A 16751-nucleotide genomic window follows, 5' to 3' on the forward strand; every position below is an offset into this window, starting at 1 on the left:
AAATTTTCATGCTGTTGCCAGTTATTTTGAAACCATATGCAAACTCTAACACTATATTTATAAAATAAATTGTGTTAAATATTACAGAGAACACTGTGAATTAAAAAATTGCCTCTAGATCAAAACTATGGAGAAGACAGATGTCCGTCTTTGATATTAAGCTACTCAAATTACGTAACACTAATTTGGTGGAGCAGCATCGAATATAATATAAATTATGTTTGATCGAAATTTGTGTTTTTTGCCAGCTGACGTCGAAACAATGAAAACAAATAAAGAATGGTAAATATAAACTCACCGTTACTTAAATTATGCGGCGGCGGTTTTCTGTCATAATCCGGGTCTGTAAGTAAAAGAAACGACAGTCTATAATAAATTCAAGTCATTAAGTGATTTTTATAGACGGGAAGTAACACTAATTACGTGGATGCAACAGTGAATATAATACTACATTATGCAACGAGCCTATAATGATAGTAATTAAGACGCAAGTATGATTGTTTATGAAACGGGCGCAAGCGAGTTTTATAATATTCATACGAGCGTCTTAATTACCCTTATAGGCAAGTTTCATACGACTTTTTATGCTCGACCATATTTCTAACTTGAAATTATTCAGATGTATACATTTTATTGTATCTGACAAGATCGGAAGTGACCTTGTTCTAGGTCGTGAATTGTGAGATGTGCGCAGACGCGAAAGTATTGATTTTTTTCCGAGGAACAATAATGTCATTGACCTTGATGTAATCCCGTTAATCTTGATATAAGCTTGATTATTGAATTCGACATTGAAAAACGAGATGACAAATTGAATTTATTTGAATATTATTTGCAATTAACGCTAATAATTATAGTAACAGAACATAACCTTCTGCGACAGCATTGGATTTCCAGCCTCCGTGACTTTTCGCTAATTCTCTTCGATTGCATATCCGAGAATAATCGATACTTGCGGTTTTATAACGGTACAAAGTTGACTTGTCATTGGCTGAACACCTGTAAGCTGAGTTGTCATTGGCTGAACACCTGTACTTTAATGAGTAGGTGTACTTTAATGACATTCATTAAAGGACTGCTACCAGGTGTATAATTACTACATTTCGGCATGGTCGAGCATAAAATAAATTATATTTGATCGAAATTTTGGTTCTGCCAGATGATGTCGAATTGATGCAGAACACACTGCTCAAACATTTTGACTATTATGTCGTCATCTGTGGATCAGTGAACGAGAATGACATGGACACTTGTTAAGAATGGATTAACGCAGTAAACCAAGAATAATGCATAATCATGAAGCCCTTGGGATAACGACACATGAGAGATCTCAAAACAGGTAAACTGCCTAAACCGTGCATGATATAACAGGTGATGAGGATTAGGGTCCTTAATCATGCTGAAGATGGAATTGAGAAACCCATACATACAAAGACGAAAAAATCTCATCACGTAAAGAAGTAATTGGCAAATTTACAATTATTATTAATTCATCACTAGTGTACAAATATAACCTTATTTTGTATAGCCAATCAACACAAAATAAAATTATTTAACACGTAACCCGAGTTGTTTCTCTTAGACCAAGTGTACCGGTAGCATCAGACTGTTTCTCCCTGTTCAACCTATCCCGGAACTGTAAGCACTACTATATATTTTTTTAGTTTGTTATTTAACGACGCTGTATCAACTACGAGGTTATTTAACTTCGATGAGATTGGTGATAACGAGATGAGGGCGAGGACTCGCCATAGATTAACTGACATTCACCTTACGGTTGGGGAAAACCTCGGAAAAACCCAACGAGGTAATCAGCCCCAAGCGAGGATCGAACCTGCGCCCGAGCGCAACTTCAGACCGGCAGGAAGGCGCCTTAACCGACTGGGCCACGTCGGTGGCTTCATAGTTTGTAGCTGAGTGCCCGGATACGATTACTTTTTCCTTGCCCTGTTAGACAGTTGTATATAAATTAAAACATTAATAGTAATCGTAGCGCAATAGTCCATGAAGTTCCAGGTTAACCAGCAGACTGCTGGCAGAAGTGAAAGATCATCCAACAAGTACGGGAGTGACGTGTATTCAAACGGTTATGCCACGAGACAATCAAAACGTTACGCATTACAAACATAAGCATGGAGTGAACAAGACGTCCGAAAATTATCGATAAAACCGAACGATTAATTACTATGCTAAAGCCGTGATTCTACACGCGTGTTTGCTTTCAAATTATTTAAGAAACTCAACATTAACATAGGGGTCTGCGGGAATATTGCAAACTATAAGTGAACTGCAACGACAATGAAGCAGTAGCGGACAGTGGGGCTTGAAGGTTGAGGAGGCCAAGATGATTAGCAGGGACGACACTTTGTTCCAGGTTGGTTGTTGCTTGCCTATATTGACGTCACGGAGGCCATGGGTTCGAAGGTACTGTACTGTGATAAAGAGCAACACGTGTGTGCTGCGTCGGAGAACGAACGTATGTTTCATCTATTTAGGATTCGAACCTATGCTGCTCTCTGCCACTGCCTGCTTGTTTTGCATTGTAGTGGCTTACCTGCAGTTCCTTAACTGTTGTCACTTAATGGCGAAGTGATTGTGATCGTGACTCTGTGTGCAGTATTGTAAACATAATACAATGTAGTCAGACAAGAACCCTAAACTGAATGTAATTGCAACTGCGTTTGGAAGTGAGTATTCTAGTGTGGAGGGCGACAGCATGCGCTGTAAAGTGTGCAACACAGAACTAAAGGTCGTAAAGATTTGCAAAAGCACTGTGAAACGAAAAAGCATAGTGAATGTGTGCCGTTATTCCTCTCATCTGCACGGTTTACATACTCTTGAGTTTTATAATGATTTGTGTGACGTGATGGTATTCCAATACACAGCTCAGTAATCCACATTTTCAACGGTTTAAGGAAAATTACACGTCTAGAAAACTGTCTAGTATAATATCAATGCGTACAACCTATTTACGAAAAAACTGTGAACCGCATTCAAACAGCTATAGGTAGTAACAGAATATTTCTATCTATAGATGAGACATCGGATGCTGTGGGACGATATGTAGCTCGCGTTGTTGTAGGAGTGATGTCCTCCAATGAACCAGAAAATAAATTTTTGTTGACATCGGAAGTACTAAGAAAAGTAAACAGTACAACTATTGTTAATCTTTTTGAGACATCTACTGTTTAGTGACAGACAGTATTGCATATATGATCAAAGCAGGAAATTAATTAAAAACCATATACCCCAACATAATCCACCTCACTTGCGTAGCCCATCCACTCCATGGTGGCGATGTTGAGATAACTTTCTCACAGTACAAGCATATTTTTAGTGAAAACAGAAGGAATTTCACTTTTTCACACTTAAAAATGCACATTGTTATATACTGTAACGGATTACAGTTGTATCAGAACAATGTACGTACCTCGATTGCAAATACGTATGTGTAATTTGACTAACTCGTCGTTATTATAAATATGTGTAAGTAATATTGCAGAGATGTAACTAATCAAGGCATACTCTATGCTACGCGCATACATACTATACGGCAGTGGTAATCTGTAGAAATGTTGCGTTTTTGTTCCGCCGATCTGCACCAGCAAACAGTCGCGTGTTGTCGCTGGACTGCTCCTATCAACTAGTAAACACAGGTACTCTATACACCAGTACCAGTGAACCTCGTGGCGAACTGGGACAAAGTGTCGTCCCTGATGATTAGACTTCGTGGAATTGCCAAGAGAATCGCAAGGTTTACTGCGCACGCGGTATAGACTGTATGAGAAGGGGGCGTGCAACGGATGGAGTATGCCTCTGATGTAAACACTGAGCAGTATACTGCTGTTACAATAAAACCTGTATCCTGCATTCAAGAAATATAATGAATGATCATTGAAGTAGCAAATGTCTAAACAATTATTTTATAGTGAGATATATTAACTCTTAAAATTTAATGTAATATACTCACATCATCCTTAATACGTGCACTGCAGTGAAAAGTTACGTACATTTTGAGCGACTGCAAAGTAACCTCCTCCCATGGCCACTTAAAGAGTTTTCATTTTGGGAAAATGTACGTTCAACATCACATGATGTAATACATACATATTTGAAGAAGGGAAAGTCACAACTTTTTAGTACACCAACTTCAGATGTATTGTCGAGACCTGATAGTACACCATTTATAGTACGAATTTATGAATAGGCAGAATATTTAGCAATAATGTTTCTCAACTTACATTTCATTTTTTTCTGAAATTAATGAATTGTTATTTTGGATAACGGGTTGTGATACTTTATCCACTATATTAAGGGCTTCTGAGAGTTGTAGTTTAGACGATTCTAACAGGATGATGCTTTTGGACACGATTTTAAATTAGAATAAATGAACAGAATATCTTCCAATAGCTGTTCAGAAGGCAATGATTTTACAGCTGCAACAGCGGAACTGTCTGTGCTATCCAATGCATCAATTACCTCCATTATTTTTCATCAATGTTCTGCATAATAATGAACAGCATCCAACCACGTTCCCCAACGGGTCAAGACTGGCTGCGGGGTTAAGTGTATTCAAGGGGCAATTATTTGGAATAGTAACACTCTCATTGTAGTATGTTTGATTGAATTCTTGTCTGCACTGAACAAATGTTAAGCTTTGACTATTACAACCACAGTAATGTAAAAGCAAGTAGGTATACATTAGCTGTAGCTGCTCTATCTATTTGGACCGGTCACAACTCTTAACATGAACTGCTGCTACTACGAGACCGGGCGGTCGCTCACCTCCTCTATACTACCGTACATCGGTAACCTGATTGCATGCTGCGTGTGACAATTTAACGAAGTCTACTTATGAGAATATAAAAATATAAGGCCTGTGACGTACTTCATTACCAAGCGCAGAATTTATAGATTTCAAGAAATTAAAATTATGTTTTCCAATTTATGTTTTAGGATTTTAAATCTTATGTTTAGGAATTTATGTGGTTTTACGGGGGAAAAAAAATAAAAATAAACAACACACTGTTAATATATTACAACGGCTTGGTAAAGTTGTCTCTCTTTAGGACATTGTAAGTCCTAACCTACGAATTAGTTCTTTTTAGCTCATATTGAATTTAAGAATGTTACCCTTCGCTACATAAAACGAACAAGGAAAGCAATATTTCGAGAGTAATGAGATAGCAACAAAATTGATTCGAACCTAAGAATCCGGGTTTGCTCATTATTATAACATAGCCTAATTTTACAGAAAATTAACTGGACGTTCCTCTTTCTTCGCAAACCATTCAAATAGATCACAACATACTGAATCACTGCTACTAGAAGAAGCTAGAAACAAATCTACATTTGTTTCTAAACTCTCTACATATTTGAAATACTGTATAAGTAAATACATCTCGTAACACAAAAGGATAAAATAACAAGAACACCCGCAAACAAGAGAAAATCTAACAACATAAATGAAAACTTTTACGCAGGAAGAGAAAACTAACAACACGTGACTCAGTTTTCTAAAAGCAAGAAGAGAGAAAGAGAGAGAGCTTCCCAATATAGGCGAAACCAGCCGTGACTATAAGCAGTACAGTTGTCAGCGGTGGGTAGGACGTCTCCAAATCGGCTCCCTTCGTGCGTTCTAGTCAAGTTTAAACACTCTTCTAACCAGCTATCTTATTGGTTGAACTACTGTTGTCATGGTTACTGGGGAGTAGCGTCATCTAGCCGACTCCTCTCTCCCGCTCTCGCATAGACACTGCAGGCTGCTAGATGTCGACTATACAGGTTACAGCGCTATCTGTTATTTTTCAGTACGAATTATTTGTACTATCTACAGTATAGCCAGCGGGCATCAACAACCGAATGTGATCGACTTTACGTAACTTACATCTTAGTCGTAGTGCATAATAAAATTAATATACAAGGAAACATGTTCATCATTTACTGTAACTTGTCTGTGATCTTAATTTAGCTGGAATTATTACTGTCATATTGTGTTCTGGTAAAATATTGGGGGAGGCAGGGCCTCCCTTGCATCCCCTGAAAATCCGCCGCTACAATGAAATCCATTCCTCAACATGTCTCGGTAATCTTAAATACTTTCTACAACTTTGCCAGCTGTATTAACATTTTATTTCATTTAGAAAATCCAGGAGTAATTAGATCATACACAACTCTGATTTCATTTCTTCCACTCTCATCTTCGTTTGTGAAGATTTATCAAGTTTGTGGTTCTCAGATTTTGTACATACCGGTATACATTTTTTGAAGCCCCGTAGCGAAATACTCGAATGCGACTTTGAAATAAACCCTGCATCATGTACAGGGACATCATTTTATTTTTACTTCAATTTTTATTGTACCTGAGCTTTTGAATGTACTTCACTCCCACCCCTTCTACTAATGAAGTACAACCGTACTCCACACAGATCCGAGGCCGCATATACAGTCAAAGTAGGCTTACGGTCATAGTAAATAGTACGTTCCAAAAATATGTTCGCGTTTTCCAGTGACGAAAGAGCTTTCAATATTGAATAATTTTCGCAAAGGTACTGTCGTCCATTTGCCTACGTCGTATCCCGGTTTCCCCCCACAAACTTTTAATCGCCAGCTAGTGGTTGGGCTGTCTTAGCTCTTTTCTGAGAACATTAATTTCTGTTAGAAATTGGACGTCTACGTGATATTATACAACTGTTTAAAATAACTTAACTGGTAATTGGAATTAGGTACAATAGTTTATAGTGCGATAATATGCACATTAGAACTGAAGCCCCATTTAAAAAAATGTTTAAATATCCATATTATGATTATTTTTCAATTTAGATTCATTCTCTATATTGTACGCTAATGTGCTGTAGACAATATAATATACACTGCATAATGAATTTGTCCACATGGACAGCTCAGTTCGTGAGTAAAAAACACTCATTGTTAATAATGTACTGTATTTTGATTAAACAAAAACCTAATGAAAATTATCAAACTCAAAATTGCGATATTTCCTAGTTTACGTAAATGGATGAACTACTTTTCTTCCCTCCTATACCTAGTAAAGTGATTTTTTTGTATATTACGTCAGTATCATCGAACTCCAGTCGTGGATGGGGGTAGGAAACGGCGTTGATCCAGAGGTATAGGCAAGTTAATATTAAAAATGTTAGTAAAAATAAACTGATGTCCCTGTATCAACTTGGGGTCGGCCTGGTTCGCTGAGTTGGTATAGCGCTGCCTTATATGCCCGAGTTTGCGGGTTCGATCCCATGCCAGGTCAATGGCATTTAAGGGAGTATAACTGCGACAGGCTCATGTCAGTAGATTTACTGGCACGTAAAAGAACTGCTGTGGGACAAAATTCCGGCACGCCGGCGCCGCTGATATAACCTCGGCAGTTGCGAGCGTCGTTAAATAAAACATAACACTTTATAAACTTGGGAAAATAATAATTATTAAGATCAGTAGGCCTATGCTATTGAGAATGAGACTGTAAGAGAATCTGCAGAACTGCATACATTGTATTCTGCACCTGACATAATTAGGAACATTAAATCTAGACGTTTTAGATGGGCAGGGCATGTAACACGTATGGGAAAATCCATAAATGCATGTAAAGTGTTAGTTGGGAGGCCGGAGGGAAAAAGACCTTTGGAAAGGCCGAGACGTAGATTGAAGGATAATATTAAAATGGATTGGAGGGAAGTGGGATATGATGGTAAAGACTGGATTAATCTTGCACAGCATAGGGACCGATGGCGGGCTTATGTGTGGACGGCCATGAAGCCGCGTTTTCCTTAAGAGTCATAAGTAAGTAACTAAGTAAGTTAGCTTGAAATAGGATTATAATTGATTGGACACTTTGGTACATTTATCTTCATAACTAATATATAAATCAACTAATGGACACGGTAACAACAAAGAAAAGAAACGTAATGCATAGATGAAATCTGACATGTAAACAAATTAACACTTTAAATTATACATTTACCAAATCGTTAACCAATATACATACCAACTCCAAATCATATAATTATTTCATGTCCTTCTTGAATAGAATATTCGTGAAACTGTAAAATGTTAAATTATTCTGGGGGAAAATCGTATTAGTTCTAATCAACTATTATGAAACTATAAGTCTTCAATTTCGCATACTATTGTATTATTGATTTGATTTGATTTTATTTTATTTTATTTATTTATTTATTTTTAATTATGTATTTAATTTCCGATTTTGAGCCATTTCTTGTAATACCTCCTTATTGCCAATTGTTGTTAGTAAATGCATTTAATTCGTAAATTTCAAGTCATCTCTTAATATAGCTATTTATTGCTTTAAAATAATGTGTTTAACAAATATTTCATTTTTATTTATATATATATTTCTTCCTATAACCATTACAGGTTGCCATTGACAAAGAGTACCGTGATACAGTAAGTATAGAGAAATATCTTGAGGCTTTATGAAACATATTTTGTTGTTACAGTGAAAAACAACAAATTGAAATAGATTGAAACACAAAATAATATATGAAATAACGTCAAGAAGATGTGAATTAAAATCATGGTCCCTTTGAATGATGCCTGAAAATAGCTATTAATCCTTTGCGTGTTTGTTTTTTAAAATAATGTGTTTAATCTGTAACTACAGTCAGTGTATTATTATTAGTATCTCTTTGTTGTTACCTATTGCTTTAAAAAGAATGTGTTTAATTTGTAATCTTAAGTCATTTTTTCAACTATTCCTTTACTGTACTGTTTACATTTGTTTTTAAATCTTTTGTATTGCCCTACCATTATATATTGCCCTTCAAGAAATTCGATATTCGTTAGTTGTAAGTCATTACTTGTGTTATATTTTAATTATTGTAATTTATTCCTGAATCATGTATGTAAACTGTAACCGTAAATCATTGCTTGTAATCTCTCTTTATTACTCTTAACTGTTTCATTGTTCATGAATTAAGTACTCATTTGAAAGTGAAAGTCAAACTTTGTTTTATTAATCTACTATTGATTATCTTTTTAAGATCGTGATTTACTCTGACACGGTTAGACATTCTTGTATACCTTTTATATTGATTATTCCTCAAACATCTCATTAATCTTTAACAGGATCCATTATTTCACTAATGTGCATCCTTCTACATGATTCATGTGAATTTCAGCTGTGACCGCTATTTTATGTTATCACTTTACTATTGTTTATTGGTTATAAAATATGTATTTTGATGCCAACTATAACCCTAATATAACTCAGGGTGAAATAGGGTTTATTAAATTGGATAATAAAAGAAAGAAACAAATACAAGAATAAAATAAATTACAATTACTTACAAAATAGACGACAAAATACATACACACCTATTATTGTAACGTTCATACTTTAAACTCAAAATACATAGGCTACCTCTGAATTTAGGAAAGAACAGTGTTGTTAAGAACGGTATACTGTTCTGAATGAAACTGTAAGGGAATGTGATGGTAACTTTATCAAACGTAACGATTTCATAACGTTTAGCTATAATTTTCTGACAACCAGATCAGAGTATACAAATAAGGTAACAACATTTAATAAGGAACTTGTTAATTTTGGCAAGACGAACATTGTGTTGTCTGTCAAGTAAAGTGAGAGTTATGTAGGTGGACTAATGCAGAGCTACGTATTCTGATTACAACATGTTTATCTACAGGCCATAATTGCAGAACAGTCACAATGACATTGAATGAAATGAAAGTGTTTGGAAACAAACAACGGCACACCCATGGGAAGAGGATCCAAATGGGCCCAAGCCCCCCCCCAAAAAAGGGGGGAAAACAAGAAAGAAAATGAAAGGTTTTATTTGCCTTGACTTGAATGTATATGTTGTTGTGAGAAGTCTGTGATCTTTAAAACATTTAATTTTAAGTAAACACGTATGTTAATGCACGGACATCATTTTATTTTTACTTCAATTTTTATTGTACTTGAGTTTTTGAATGTACTTCACTCCCACCCCTTCTACTAATGAAGTTTCAACTGTTCTCCAGACAGAATCAAGGCTGCTTATAGTAAACAGCACTGAGTTACTGAGTATAGTACTTTCCAGAAATATGTTCGCGTTCTCCAGTGACGAAATAACTTTTAATATTGACTCATATTTTCGCACAAGTACTGTCCGTTTGCCTACGTCGCATCCCGATTTCCCCCACCTGCTTCTGCACGCCCCTCTGTAAAAGCAGGGCTGTCTTAGCTCTTTTCTGAAAACATTAATTTCTGTTAGGAATTGGACGTCTACGTAATATTATACAACTGTTTAAAATAACTTAAATAAAAGGGCCTCGTTAAGTAATTAACTGTCACGTGAGTTCCCCCTTTCTACGACCCTGCGGCATAACCACTTGGACGGACAGTAGATAGCATGTCTGAGTAATTTTATCTGTGCGGGTCGGGCAGAAGTGAAGATGGAATTTACAGTACGTAAGGTACTCTTTTATAGAGTAGGTACAGAATTATTTCAACATGAGTTACTAGTACGAAGGACGAAACTGGCAATTGGAATTAGATGCAATAGTCTATAGTGCGATATTATGCACAAAAGAACTGAAGCCTGTATCGAAATGATCGGCCACCATTTTCAAAAATGCGTTTAAATATCCATATTATGATAATTTTTCAATTTAACTTCATTCTCTATATTGTACGCTAATGTGCTGTAGACAGTATAATATACACTGCATAATGAATACGTTCGCATGAATAGCTCAGTTCGTGAGTAAAAACACTTATTCTTAATACAGTACTGCATTTTGATTGAACAAAAACGTAATGAAAATTATCGAACTCAAAATCGCGATATTTCCTAGTTTACATAAATGGATGAACTACTTTTCTTCCCTCCTATACCTAGTAAAGTGATTTGTTTGTGTTTTACGCCGGTATCATCGAACTCCAGTCGTGGAAGGAGGTAGCGAACGGTGTTTCCGGTTCTCTAAAGGTATAACCAGGTTAATATTAAAAATGTTAGTAAAAGTAAAATGATGTCCCTGTACAATTTTATCACATCTTCATTCAAAAAGCTCAAGATTTTGATAATGTTAGAAGATCTGTAACTTTTACTTGAAATGTGTTTAATAGCCCCAACCATTGAATCATTTTCAGTGATGCCGTCTGTACTTCTCAGCACATCCGCGCTTCACAGCTATAGCAAATACTGATTACGGTTAGTCCCCCCACCAAACCATATTTCTAGGTGTGTCACTGGAAACAAATAAATAACGGTAAATATGAACTTACGTTATCGTCAGCCTGATGTTCCGGCCTCGGTGATGTAGTGCTGTAAAGAAAAGTAGTGACATATTTTGTTAAAACCAGGTAAGTAACAGTAATTTACAAGGGATGCAGCCATTAATATAATATAAATTATGTTTGATCGCCTTTTAGAATTTTTCCAACTGCTGTTGAAGCATTAGAAATATCTGGTTCTGAACTCGGTATTCAAAACTAATTAGAAACATTGTTCACAATTTGAATCGTGCTGAAGATGGAATTGAGAAAGGCATATTCCTACGTATAAAAACAAAAAATACCTCATCATAATGTAAATAAATAAAAGATAAATTTAGAATGATTATTAATTCATCACCAGTTTAGAAATATAACTCCAATTTATATAACTAATCAACACAAAACAAAATACGAGGCGCATCCAGAAAGTAAGTTTCCCTATTTTTTTTAAAGAACACACACCTTTAGGAAAACATTTATTGGCAACAGGTACAGCAATGTTTCAGCTATTTTCCAACATAGCCACCATCAGAATTGAGACACTTGTCGTATCGTGGGATCAACTTTTGTATCCCTCTGTCGTAGAACTCTACCGCCTGTAAATGGAACCAGCGTGTGACAGACGTCTTCAGCTCTTCGTCGTTGCCAAAACGCTTATCGGAGTACAGGAATTTCTTGAGAGAGAGAGAGAGAGAGAGAGAGAGAGAGGGGGGGAGAAGGAGAGAGGGAGAGAGAGAGGGCGAGAGGGGGAGAGGGAGAGAGAGGGGGAGAGGGGAGAGGGAGAGGAGAGGGGGAGAGAGGGGAAGAGGGGGAGAGAGAGGGAGAGGGAGAGAGAGAGAGGGGGGTTCGGCCCATAGACCTGACAGCTGCCGATGAGAGCTGGCAATGCTTTGTGCATTAAAGAACTATCACCGACCGAACCTCGATGCGGCGGGAGAAGGAATAAGAGCTTCCATTTCGAACCACTGCTGCCACGCTACTGGCACCAGGCGGGACCTGTCCGGCTGGCATATGAATGATACGTCATAGATCTGTTACGCATGCGCAATTGACACGGCTAATTACGTTTACTTTCAAGGGGAAAAAAATCGGGAAACTTACTTTCTGGATGCCCCTCGTATATTTAATTAACTGAGTTTTATCCCTTGAATCAAATCTATTGCTGCCAGCATCACTGTCTGTCATTGTTGTAGTTTCGACATACTAGGTATAAGAGTAAGCGGATGGGAATACTTTTTCCTACCCCTATTTATAATTTTAATCTGAGGCATGATAGCCCATGAAGGCCATGACCGACCAGCCAGCTGCTGACCTCAAGTCCACATACCGAAGCAGAGGTAGACGATCATATCCCTATTAATAGCTGTATATAAATTAAGACATTATTTGTAATCCGTGGTGCGACAGCCCATGTAGAGCTTTCGGAAATTCCGCTTTCTCTCTATCTCGCGTATTCCGGTGAGCAATCCGATGGCATCACGGTGTTCCGAATTCCACCGATGACGTCATTGATGCTCCACCGGTGTCGCACCGGTGCCATCAACTTGCAGAAGTGGTGGCATTCTCCATCAGCCGCCATCAGTGAATCTGATTGGTTCTTGTATAGGGCGGGAATTAGCAGAAGAATAACATCGTGCACTGTTGTGTCATGGCGGTGTGTTCTGCTGTATTGTTTATAATGAGCACAACGTAAAAACAATATGTTAATGGCTTATGAGCGAACACATCAACGGACCCGTTATTGCTACCGGTTGAAGAAATAAATTGTTTATGCTATCTTTTCTTTGAACGAGATGGGAGTACGAAAATTTTGCTAGTGTAGCACAGACAACAACCTGTACAGTCGCCATGACAGCCAAGGATCCTTCCAGCAATTTTTTTGTTCGTTATTTCGCTGCAACGTGACGTCATTGATGCCACCGGACCGGTGAGATTCGGAATACGCTGATACGGTACCGAAAACCCAACAAACCGATAACAGCCAGTCACCGATCGCTTATTTTTCCTTCTAGATACACTCATTTCAAAAGCTCCTTATGTATATCTCTCATAATTAAAACTGACAATATTTAACAGATTTACATTTTTGTCTCTGGAAGGAAAAATGTGATGTAATGTTTTCAGTTTTGAAACTTCGACTGTTTAAACTGTAGCATTGTGTCTCATAACAATGGGTTAGAAATATCCCAGTCATCTTTTGCCACAATAAAATACCATTCAAGTACATCATACTTTTAGGGTTGGTAGCCTGCCGGTATTTTACCAGCTCAGCCGAACATGTTGGTGGGTCTCATCATGAGGCCGTTGGCTGTTATCATTGTTAAAGACTCTAATTTCGGCAGGTAATTTTATTAAATCAGTTTGAAAACTTGTTATAGGAATTTTTATTACATAGGCTGAAAGGGATATTTCTCTATTTCGTGTAACGTGAAGATAGGGAATTTTCAAGTATTTTTCAGTTTTACTTGATGGTTCCACACCAAACGTAGAAGAAATGTTATGTATTAGTTGAAAATTAAAGCTACAACTTGATGAAGATACAATGTATGGTGACCTGTGCCTATTAAATGAAGTGGTTTCTTCCTTTGTGAAAGATGCGTATTTGAAAAGTTTTGGGAAATTAAATAAATATTTTCAGACTAAAGGTGCCTCAGAGAAATCTCCACAATTAGAAATAGTAGTTCAACACGTGGTTTATACTCGAACCCATGCTCTCAGAAGTCGAAATTCCGATAGAAAATCTGAAAAAGTACAAGTCTCCAGGTATCGATCAAATTCCAGCACATTTATTACAAGAGGGTGGAAGTGCATTATATAGCGAAATTTATAAAATTGTGCTTCCTATTTCGGAAAAGGAAATTATACAAGGACAATGGAAGAAGTCCATAATTGTATATATTTTTAAGAAGGGGGACAAGACTAACTGTGGTAACTTTCGAGGAATATCACTTTTGTTGACGTCGTACAATATTTTGTCCAATATTCTTTTGAGAAGATTAACTCCGTACGTATATGAAATTATTGGGGATAATCAGTGTGGTTTTAGGCGTAATAGATCGACTATTGATCAGATTTAGTGTATTCGACAGATATTGGAGAAAAAATAGGAATATACGGGCAGAGTACATCAGTTATTCATAGATTTAAAAAAGGCACATGACTGGGTTAAGAGAGAAGTATTATATGACATTCTTATTGATTTTGGTAATCCCAAGACACTAGTTGGATTAATTAAAATGTGTCTCAGTGAAACGTACAGTAGAGTCCGTATAGGCCAGTTTCTATGTGATGCTTTTCAAATTCACTGCCGGCTAAAGCAGGGAGATCCACTATCACCTTTACTTTTTAACTTCGCTTTAGAATATGCCATTAGGAAAGTTCAGGATAACAGGCAGGTTTTGGGATTGAACGGGTTACATCAGCTTCTTGTCTATGCGGAAGACGTGAATATGTTATGACAAAATCAACAAACGATTAGGGAAAACACAGAAATTTTACTTGAAGCAAGAAAAGCGATTGGATTCAAAGTAAATCCCGAAAAAAAACAAGGTATATGATTATGTCTCGTGACCAGAATATTGTACGAAATGGAAATATAAAAATCGGAGATTTACCCTTCGAAGAGTTGGGAAAATTCAAATATCTTGGAGGAACAGTAACAAATATAAATGACACTCGGGAGGAAATTAAACGCAGAATAAATATGGGAAATGCGTTTCATTATTCGGTTGAGAAGCTTTTATCATCTAGTCTCCTGTCAAAAAAATCTGAAAGTTAGAATTTATAAAACAGTTATATTACCGGTTGTTCTGAATGGTTGTGAAACTTGGACTCTCACTTTGAGAGAGGAACTGAGACTAAGAGTGTTTGAGAATAAGGTTCTTAGGAAAATATTTGGGGCTAAGAGGGATGAAGTTACAGGAGAATGGAGAAAGTTACACGACGCAGAACTGCACGCATTGTATTCTTCACCTAACATAATTAGGAACATTAAATCCAGACATTTGAGATGGGCAGGGCGTGTAGCACGTATGGGCAAATGCAGAAATGCATATAGAGTATTAGTTGGGAGACCGGAGGGAAAAAGACCTTTGGGGTGGCCGGGACGTAGATGGGAGGATAATATTAAAATGGATTTGAGGAAGATAGGATATGACGATAGAGACTGGATTAATCTTGCACAGGATAGGGACCGATGGCTGGCTTATGTGAGGGCGGCAATAAACCTTCGGGTTCCTCAAAATCCATTTGTAAGTAAGTTCAAAACGTGGTTGCAGAGTGTACAATTAATATCATGAATAGTCGTAACAGATTACGAAATGATGAGAGAAATCGTTTAAGTGTGGAAATACTAAAAACTGAACTTTGTATCATTGGAAACCTTAAATTACCAGATTATCTCCTATCTTAGTTCTCATAAGTGGTGACTTCTTGTTTCAATTGTGAGGTTCAGATCTGTCTTCACACAGTTGACTAAATAACAAAAATACATGGGTGGCATTTGGAAATTGAAATGGGCCTCGGAAACCTAAAATGTAATTAACACTTGTTTTATAAACTTTACCCTCAATACATAAATTTACGTGTTTCTTGCTTAAATTTCACTTAATTGATATAAATAGTTATATAGACTAGAAAGCTTTGGAATGAAAGTCACTGCGATTTACGCATGAAGACGTTTACTTACCCCGCCTGTTCCTAGGACAGGCGGACAGTCCGCTCACACCTCCAGTGGATGTTGTTGGAGGTGTGGACCTGTGAAAAGAAAAGAATCTAGTAATTTTTTTTCTTGACTCAGTTTGTGTCAAAAAATTATCTTTGTGTTTAGATATCTCCCTGAGCACGAGTTTTTTTACTCCTTCAGGGAAGAACTAAGATTGTATTTCTGTCAATGCTATTTTATTAACAATAAACAACAATAAACAATTATGTTTATGCTTCTGATTGAGGTTCGGCTGATAAATACAGTAGTGTCGATAATCCGAACTAATTGATGTTCATTCCTGTTCGAAGTATCGATTCGTTCGGATTTTCGAACACAGAGCAATAACAACACCACAAATAATTTAACTGCATGCTATATTAACTTTAAAGATTTCAATAGACCTACTGACTGTACTACAAGCAACATTAGACAGATTTTAAAAAGTCTTTGATCATTTTTTAAATTTTTACTGTGTTTCGTTTCTTTGCAGTCAAGTCTCTAATTTGTAGACAGACAAGCTGTGTTACCGTATACACAGGCATTTTATTGAGCCAAATTTAAAAGTCTCTAGACCACTGATTGCTTCACCGTGAATTGACCTCTACGGCTTCTTTCATCCTAGTTTTCTGTTACGCCGTCATCTTCATCTACAGGTGCTTCATTATCTGTTACAACAGTCAGAATTTCGTCATCGTTCAAAATTTGGTACCCGAAGTCATTTTGGTCAAGATTCAACCATTCGTTAGCATCGACCTTCTCACAATTTCTGAAGCTGTGTATGGCATTAGA

The 16751-nt window shown here is 36.9% G+C and overlaps 1 long non-coding RNA gene across 1 annotated transcript; it reads right to left on the bottom strand.

Annotated features, from left to right (window-relative positions):
• Positions 1 to 298: 298 nt before the first annotated feature.
• LOC138693709 (uncharacterized) lies at positions 299 to 16013 on the bottom strand. The gene is made up of 3 exons (XR_011330390.1): positions 15945 to 16013; positions 11267 to 11306; positions 299 to 343 (listed from the first exon to the last, which is right to left on the bottom strand). It is a non-coding gene; the product is annotated as an uncharacterized lncRNA (long non-coding RNA).
• Positions 16014 to 16751: the final 738 nt, after the last annotated feature.

This window comes from Periplaneta americana, unplaced genomic scaffold (genome assembly GCF_040183065.1).
Source record: "Periplaneta americana isolate PAMFEO1 unplaced genomic scaffold, P.americana_PAMFEO1_priV1 scaffold_18, whole genome shotgun sequence".
NCBI classification, from domain to species: Eukaryota; Metazoa; Arthropoda; class Insecta; order Blattodea; family Blattidae; genus Periplaneta; species Periplaneta americana.